Source organism: Mesocricetus auratus, unplaced genomic scaffold (assembly GCF_017639785.1).
Source record: "Mesocricetus auratus isolate SY011 unplaced genomic scaffold, BCM_Maur_2.0 Super-Scaffold_100026, whole genome shotgun sequence".
In the NCBI taxonomy this organism is placed as follows: Eukaryota; Metazoa; Chordata; class Mammalia; order Rodentia; family Cricetidae; genus Mesocricetus; species Mesocricetus auratus.
The window spans coordinates 17,386,060-17,395,036 of record NW_024429207.1 but is presented as its reverse complement, the minus strand read 5'-3'; the positions used below and the strand labels follow the sequence as shown (position 1 = coordinate 17,395,036).

The 8,977-nt window shown below is 46.7% G+C and overlaps 1 long non-coding RNA gene across 1 annotated transcript; it reads left to right on the top strand.

Annotated features, from left to right (window-relative positions):
- The first annotated feature begins 6,277 nt into the window (after positions 1-6,277).
- On the top strand, positions 6,278-8,197 carry LOC121134151. The gene is made up of 3 exons (XR_005871185.1): positions 6,278-6,598; positions 6,941-7,040; positions 7,983-8,197. It is a non-coding gene; the product is annotated as an uncharacterized LOC121134151 (long non-coding RNA).
- The last annotated feature ends 780 nt before the right edge of the window (positions 8,198-8,977 follow it).

Genomic DNA, 8,977 nt, shown 5'->3' with positions numbered 1-8,977 from the left:
CTATTTCAGTTCCTCCGATCTGTTTGATCATGGCTCTTCTCAGCCACGAAATCTCCAGGCCCTTCCTGGCCTTGGTACTGTACCCAGAACTCTAACCTGGCTCAGACCCTGGATTCTGGTCCTATCTTTGCAGCTAATTCTGGGTATTTGAGCCAATCCCCCTTTTTCCCCCTTGGTGCCCCACATAGCCACCTGCACTGTGTGGCTACAAATATTTGTTCAGGATCATTTTAGCAGCTGTGAAAGTGTCCTGGGATCTGCGCATAAAAAGCGCTCTATTCAAGCTTAGGTACCAAGTGATGACTCTGGCCCTGTGCACATTCAGGAGACAGGCTAGGACCTATTCATCCTTTATACAGTCCGAATTTTATTCCAAAGCCTCACTGTGTGCCAAGGCAGAGGGCTTGTCAGGGAACCAAGCTGTCTTGCCATTTCTAAAGCTCCTTCTGTTCGTTTTCTCTTTTTGTTGTTAACTATTGCATTGCAGGTTAGCAAATGTGAAACCATCATGTAAAGAAAGAAATGACTACTCAAAGAGAAAATTTTTCTTGTGGTAGCATCGATTATAAGCTGTTAAAAGGGTCAAGGAAGCCATTTTCCTCCTGGGATCTGTGCTGTTTTCATATTGGACACTTGTGGAGCCCATCCTGCATAAATATCAGTGTTTTATTTTTACGTTTTTATAGATCTGCTAGATTTGTTTGTCTTTTGGTTAGGGCACCTACGCTGTAAGAGCAGATCTGAGAGCAAACAGTATGTCTAGAATCTGTTAAAGATTTATTTGGGTGTCTTAATCCATGTGGACTACTGTTACAGGGTGTTGGCATCTAGGCCGGTTTTCAGCAGTGGAAGTTTGTTTCATACAGTTCTGGAGATGGGCAGTCCAAGGTCAAGTGCTGACATGCTGAGCTTCCGGTGAGGGTCTGCTTCCCAGTTACAGACCACTGGATCCTCGAGTGACAGAAAGAGGACAAAGCTGCTTTGTGGGGTCCCCCTTTGTAAAGAGCTCTAGTCCCATTCATGACAGCATTGCCCTCATGATGTAATTACTCCCCAGGGGCCATCCATCAGACACCATCACACTGCACTTAAGGCTGCAGAACACAGACATTGTCACTCCTGGCCCCCTGGCTTCATTTCATCTCCCTCTTTGAGCTTACTAGCCCCAGGGTCCTGCTGTCCCAGAAATCCCACCAAAGCACTTATTCCGAGGCTGAGAACATCTGCTGGCCATTCACTTCCTCAGGACCCAAGTCCCCGCCCTTGTGTGGTTGACAGTAACTGAGGAAAGTCTTCAGTCACCACAGTGCCCAGTGTCACCCTTATGGGTGTGCACAGCATAGCTTCTTTCCGTTCTTACTGGGAACTAGAAGTGTATCGTTCCTTGAAACAAGTCTCTACAATGCAGCCCAGGCTGGCCTCAAACTCTCAATCTTCTGCCTCAGCCTCGGGAATGCTGAGGTTGGGTTACCTATATGTTTGTGTTACCACGAGGTAGCAAGCATCTCATGCTAACTTACTGGCGCCTGACTAAGCCAGGCGCTGTCTTCCTGGTTGACATAATCCCCATCCCTCCACTTCTTTGCTCATCTATCCTAACCATGTGGTTCTCTTGACTCATCAATGCTTGGGATTCTGGCTTCTGCTCATCTCTCTCCCCAGAACACTCTGCCTACCAACTGTGTCATGCTGACTTCTCTTGTCATCCAGATCTGTGTGCAACTGGCATATTCCTGGAGATGAATTCCATGAGCATGCTGTGTGACATGTTGTTATCTATCAACGCCAGAATGTAGGTTCCATGTGCTGGAACCTTGTCTGAGATCCTTCCTTCTGGAACCCTAATGCCATGGGACTCACCAGGTGCTTGGTGTTATCTCTGTAGATATTTGCCAGATGACTTGGTGAATGAATAAATGAATAAATGAATACCCTTTGATAGGCTCTGGTGAACTCGGCTTGCAAACCTCTTTAGTTCTCCACCTGCTATGTGCCCTCTGCTAGTCAGATGGGACTTCATCCAGATGGCAGCTTCCCTATGACCAATCTCTAAAACTTATAAAGCAGGGGCTCTCAACCCCTGGGTCATGATCCCTTCACCAGGATCGCCTAATACCATCAGGAAACACAGACTTACATTACAATTCATAACAGTAGCAACATTACAGTTATGAAGTAGCAATGAAAATAATTTTATGGTTGAGGTCACCATAACATGAGGAACTTATTAAAGGGTCACAGCATGAGGAAGGTTGAGAACCGCTGATCTAAAGGGTCCAGTGAGATGTCTTTGAGAGCGAGGTGGTTGGAGGGTCTTTGTATGAAACTTGGACAATAACTCAAGAAAAGCAGGCCAAATGTGGACCTGGGGGACCTGACTAAAGGTTTTTTTTATGGAAAAATCCCTGTGGTTGGAATCAGAAGGAGACAAAATAGTTGGGGCTCCTGTGTTCAAGTACACAATGAAGGGATGAGCTGGCTGGGCTATAGCTTGCCCTCCTAGGGAAGATCTCATGTCCTAGGCTGGCGTGGCTTAGGCGGGAGGGATCACCCAGCCTCTTGGAAGATGAACTCTGCCTTGATGCTGATAGAGAACAGGTGTGAAGAGGGAAAGGAGGAATGTAGGAAGTTGACCAAAGAGGCTCTCTAACAGCCCAGAGGAGGACATGGTGGTGATGGACAGGAGAGGGTGAGAGGACAGACACTCATAAGAGGAATCACGAATACAGAACAGAAAAAAGAAACACAAACTATGTGGGCAGATCTGGGTGGTGGTGGCTGAGGTGGCCCACGCCTTTAATCCCAGCACTTGGGAGGCAGAGGCAGGCGGATCTCTGTGAGTTTGAGATCAGCCTGGTCTACAAGAGCGAGTTCCAGAACAGCCTCCAAAGCCACAGAGGAACCCTGTCTCATCTCCTCCCAGCTCCCCTCCCAATAAAGCCTACATTGGCAGGATGAGGAGAAAGAAAGATACTAGTCACCCTAAGCTAGTTCACTGTGTGCAGCGACCTTTTTCATGTCAGGAGGAGTTGAAATCCTAATGCAAAGGCATGGCAAGGAGGGAAATGTGCTTTATCTCCACAGGCTGACACTGACAAGCTCATAGGGATCCCACAGAGGGCTCTGCTCCCCAAAATGAGCTGGGCAGTTGTACCAGGGGAATGGCTAAGAGAATGAAGACATTTTTTACTTACTTTTTCTTTGAGTAAAACAACAAGAATTTTAGTAGTAGGAGGCAAACATAGGAGGACATTTAAAAGTTCAGTATGACCAACACAGGGCTGAGGACATTTTAAAACTTGAATATGACTAACACGGGGCTGATGTTGAAGCCTGCTTGCCTAGGCTGGGCAAGGCTCTAAGTTTGATCCACAGTACTACTGCACAAACAAATGAACACCTAGTATTGATTGAAGACAAGTTTGAAGCTGGAGGACTGTTTCATATCGAATGGAAGATTTGGGGATGAACTTAAAAATGTATAGTGTTGCTTTCAGACATTGTGTGTACTTTTGTTTTACAAAGAGAACTCAAGTGTATCTTTAGAGGTTCAGAGATTTACAGACCACAACTCCAAGGAAAACATATTTCTTCCCAATAAGAGAACACTGCCCTCACTCACTGTTTTAGGCTGAATGAGTCCATTTATCATGACTATCACAAAATGCCCATGTCTGGGTACTTTAAAAGGAAAAAGTTTATTAGCTCCTAGTGTGAAGGCTGAGACATTGGCTCTTGCTATAGCCTCCATGATCACATTTCATTGTAGTAAATGAAGTCAGTTTTGGATCATGTGTAAGAAGGAGAGATCAATTGCCTTAATACAAGGGGAGGTGCTTAGTCTTACTGCAGCTTGATATGCCATATCTTGTTGATATCAGGGAAGGGGGCATGCCCTTTTCTGAGTAGAAATGGAGGAGGAGTGGATGTTGGGGGTCACAGAGGAGGTGGGGGAGGGTCCGATAGGAGAAAAGGGATGTAAAGTTAATTTAAAAAGAAAAGAATACAAACACAAAGAAAAAAAGGAGAGATTCCACTGTGAGACAGGAAGTCAGAGGGTCAAGGCTTACTCTTCATAGAAGTTGGCTCACACAGGAACTAACTGGGTCTCCTGGGACTATTAATCTTCTCAAAGAACACCTAAAATGATTTTTAACCACTTTCCAATTACTCCACCATGTGTGTGTGTGCATGTGTATACATATATATATGTGTGTGTGTGTGTGCATGTTTCATGTGTACTTGGACATGTAGGTGTGCATGTGTAGAGAGGCCAGAGATTGACACTGGTTGCTTTTCTCATTCAGGATCCCTCACTAAAACCGACACTTGTATTAGGTGTGCTGACCAGTGAGTCCCAGGGGTCCTCCTGTCTAGCATTCTGATGATAGCACATGTCACTGAACCCAGATTTTAAAACTATGAGCACTGGGGATCTCAACTGAGGTCCTCATGCCTGCAACAAAAGCATTTTACCAAACAAGATGTCTTCCTAGTCCTTGGTTCCATCCCTTAAAGCCCCCTCACCTCTCACAGCATAGTACTGGAGCTGTGGTCCTGATGTAACTCTTGGGGCACAAGAAACCAAAGCAACAGCTATGCGACTGTGCAGCTATGCGGGGTACTTTGAGCAGACTATTCTGCAAGCATCATAGTGCAATACCAACGACAAGAAAAAAAAACTACTCACATGTTTTTAATAAAAAAAAACCACAAAAGCAAAAGCAAATTAAGTTTTCTCTTTGTCTGCAAATGAAGAAAACCAGAGGTATCAGCCATGAAAACAAGAGAGGTAACACAAAGATTGAAAAGCAGATTGAACCCCAGGGAGCTAGCAGAAGCTAGTGAGAATAATTACTGCTAGCTAGGTAGATCATAGAACAAAAAGAACTTTAAAAGGACACCTCCCTGCAAAACCAATAGAACAGAAAACTTAGAAACAGGAGAAAGAAAACTACTTTGTAGGGCAAAATTATGGCAACAAGAGAGTACAGATGACATAGCTTTGGCCCCCCTCTTGCTAAGTTCGTGTAACAAGCTTGAGGCTAGGGTTAAAAGTGTTAAGAAGAGTCTAGGGAGACAGCTCCAGGGATAAAGCACACACCGTGCAAGTGTGAGGGTCAGAGTTCAAATCCTCAGAGCCCATCAAGAACAGGGTAGGTATGGTGATCCCAGGGCTCTGAAAATGGTGACAGACAAGCTCCAAGGCATAGTGGCTAGTCAGACTAAGTTGAATTGTTAGCTCCGGATTCAGCCAGAGATGATGCCTCAGAAGATGAAGTGGAGAGCAACTGAGGACCACACCCAGCTCAACTGCTGCCCTCCACTGGCCATACAGGTGGACATGCATGCATACACATGTATAATATAGAAAACACAATCAAGGAGTCAGGGTTTACTGAGCAGGAGAACTGAGAGTTTGAGGACAGCCTGGATTAGAGAGTAAGGCACTGTCTCAAAAAGTCGGAAAGGAATGAATTAAAAAGCAAATAAGTGGGGGCTGGAGAGAGATGCCTCAGAGGTTAAGAGCACTGACTGCTCTTCCAAAGGACCTAAGTTCAATTCCCAGCAACCACATGGTGGCTCACAACCATCTATAATGAGATCTGGTGCCCTCTTCTGGCCTGCAGAAAACTGTATACGTAATAAATAAATCTTAAAAAAGAAAAAAGCAAATAAGAGGTGAAGGGGCTAGTCTAGCTGCTAATGGGGACCGTTGAGGATCATGGCAGGTCCCTGCTAGGAACTGCAGGAGCCTACATGAAGGCTGCAGGGCAAGGCTTTGCGAGGAGAGGAGATGCTGAGGCCCTGAAGATGCTGTGTGGTCACAGTCCTCCATGCACCCTCCTCTTCTCTTCCCGGCTTATGGATAACCTCCGACTTCCTCTGGGAGCTGGCACTTCCCCCTTGACTTTATGACAGAGCAGACTGTAGCCGCTCTAGAGGGCCTCGGAAGGCCTTCAGACAGTGTGCCAGGACACAGCCAGGGATTTGGTAGTCAAATCAGCTTGAGAAATGCCATACAAGTAACTCCTTTGAATTCGGGGCACAGCGGTATATTAAAGGCTCCGAGAAACGAGGCAGTTAGAGAGACCGGTTCATCACTGTCTTCCCCAGCAGCTGTGCAGAGAAGCCGGAACACCATAGGCCGTGCTTTCACCACCGGCAGACAGTGAGCTCGGCGGCAGCAGTGGTAAAACTGGCCTGGCATCGGAATCTGATTTGCCTGATCGATTGCTAATGCCTATTCTTCCTCACTTCCCCTTGTTTCCGCCTGATTGTTAAACTGCAGAGAATGGTGGGGACTCCCAGTGGACATTTACCTGGCTAGACCCTCTGCACACGTCCACGCAAAGCTGCAGTCTGGCTGCCAAAGCACTTCCGTGTTGGAAAGCAGTCTGTAGGAGCCCTGTTCCTCACCACCTCCCATCACTGTGACGTCGTGGGCACACCCAGCTCGCCAGGGGTGCAGCAGACTAGATTTGACAAGTGGAGACTTTTTAATAGTGTGGCCCAGTGCCCTGAGGGCCCGGGATGGCGACCCTCACTTACCACCGCAGCTTCCACCGGTCAAGCACATACCTGCTACTTGCTGGGGGTGTGTCCTTCATTGTCTCTCTGAGTTTAACAGACAGCCATCCGCAGACTCTTAGTGTGGTGACTGGACAGGCTGTTTAAGTTCAGAAGGCTTTAAACTCACGTTGATTCCGTTAGTTCTTTGTTTCAAACGTCTTGCCAACATTACAAAGTTTAAATTGCTTAGCATCTTCACCATCGCCCCCACCCCCACCACTGACTAGTCACGGGTACTTGAACTATAATGCTGAGCAAAACGTGCTATTTCCTCCATAGGCCATATGTGTCATCTGCCTTTTATCCTAACAGGCATTGAGACGGCTATCTTATAAAGAGAAATGATTTATTTTGGTCTTGGTTTTAGGTTTAGCCGGTGATCAGTCAGATCCATTGCTTTTGGCAGGAGTGACATATATCAATGCCAGCGAGGACAGGACAGAGAAAACTGCTCATCAAATGGCCAGGTAGGGAAAGAAAAGACAGCAAGGTTGGGGTCCCCATTCGAGGACATGCTTCCAGTGACTCCTTCAGTGCCCAACACACCTCCAAGCACCAAGCCAGAAACCAAGTCTTGAGACGCATGGGCCTTTGTAGAACTTTCTAGATCCAAACAGTAGTCCCAGGCTTCCTCCAGGTCTTACTCTAAGCACGCACTCTGTATAGTCTGTTGCTCACTGCCTGTCTTTCGGTTTCTACCAGCAAGGAGAGGCAGCAAGGAAGAGAATCTGCAGTCAGAGGTCATCACTCCGGGGTCGCCTGGGCTGCGCTTTCAGCCTCCCAGAGTTTGACAATGCTTGGGGAGGAGTGATAATGATCCAGTCACTGAGTGGACGATACTTTTACTGCCCGGTTTCTGGGTTTCGTGTTGAGACAGGAAAGTGCACCCACAGCCGTCATCTATCAATCAAGAGCAGCGGGAGAGCAGACAAACAGTTGGCGCGGTCTGCCTTGAGTGGGGTGAGACAGGTCTGGGCCCAGTGGGAGCTTTGCACAATCTCTTAGGGAAACAAGCAAATGTGAGCTTAAAAAAATGCTTTTCCAAACCAACATGGACTAGAAGATGACAAACAGTGCTCCAAAAGAGAGAATGGGTTCCAAGTAAGCCACCCTGGATGCAGGAGAGATGAGGGGGCCAAAGCGGGTGGGACCCAACCACAAGATGCTCTTCTGGTCTTGGCAGTGCCGAGGAGCAGGCTGGAGGCTGCCCCAAACTGCAGTCTCCCGGGATAGGTAGAAGCCCACAGCTCTGAGAAGCTGTCTGAGAAGGAGCAACAATAAATAGCAGGTGATTTGTGACCGATTTACTATCTATATCATATTTAATTTTTTATTATTTAGTGAGACTCTCTAAGAAGCTTTGCAATTTTCCATTTAGAGCTCAGTCCACCCTTGTTATCTTCCCTCAGAAATTCCTGAAGCCCAAGGAAGGGCAGCCCAGTTTCCAGACAGACGTTGGTCCCAGCAGACGTTTGTCCCAGCCTCACAATCGACCTCTAGGAATCCTGGGTAAGCAAAGACAAGCGTGTGGCAGGGCACGCAGCAACTGTCCCACAGACTTTCCCAGACTTTGCTCATCAGGGAATTAGGACAACAGTAACTTAACAACAGGGGTTGGTCTCAATAAACCTATTAATGTCACCAGAAAATATGGTAAGCTGACAATTCACTGGGTGCAGTTAACCTATAAAAGCAACCTCGCCTAGCTAAACAGCTCACTGTAGAGTCTCCTTCACTCCCTTCGGGTTGACAGGGCTGACCGGAGCTTGGGCTCCCCCCACCCCCAACTTCCTGGAAGAACCATTCAAATTTTGAGGTGCAATGTCTCCTGCATGCACAAAGCTTTTGTACTACAACAAAATAGAAAAAGCATAAGTCAGATCATTATGCTTCAGAACCCTGTGTAGTAATCAATTTATATTAGTAATACTTGAAAATTCAACCCCACTCAAAGATGATCATAGATCACCTCGACTAAAGGGGACAACAGAGTTTATTGAGTCACCCCCACCCCACCCCATCCCCATTTCACAAGGTGGAGCTGTACAGGAAGGTACACCAAGCTCAAACAGAGAAAGGCTTGCTGGAATCCTGCAGCTATTTCCTCTAGAGAATAGAGACACAGTTTAAGGTCCTTCCAAATAGCCACCATTTTGCAGTTTGGCTCTTCAGAAGCAGGGCCGCACACATAAAGATGGGGACAGAAATCAGAAACACAGCTTAAAGAAACGGGCACAGAGGGAGAGGGGTGTGAGGAGGCCCTGCGAGCTTATTTAGATTACTTCCACCCCAAGTAAATCCTCACAGACAGGAAACGCCATCAAATATTTATGTATGAATGGATATATTGAGTCGTCCATGCCTTCTTAAAACGTCCTAATGTATAGATGCAGTTACATATCTT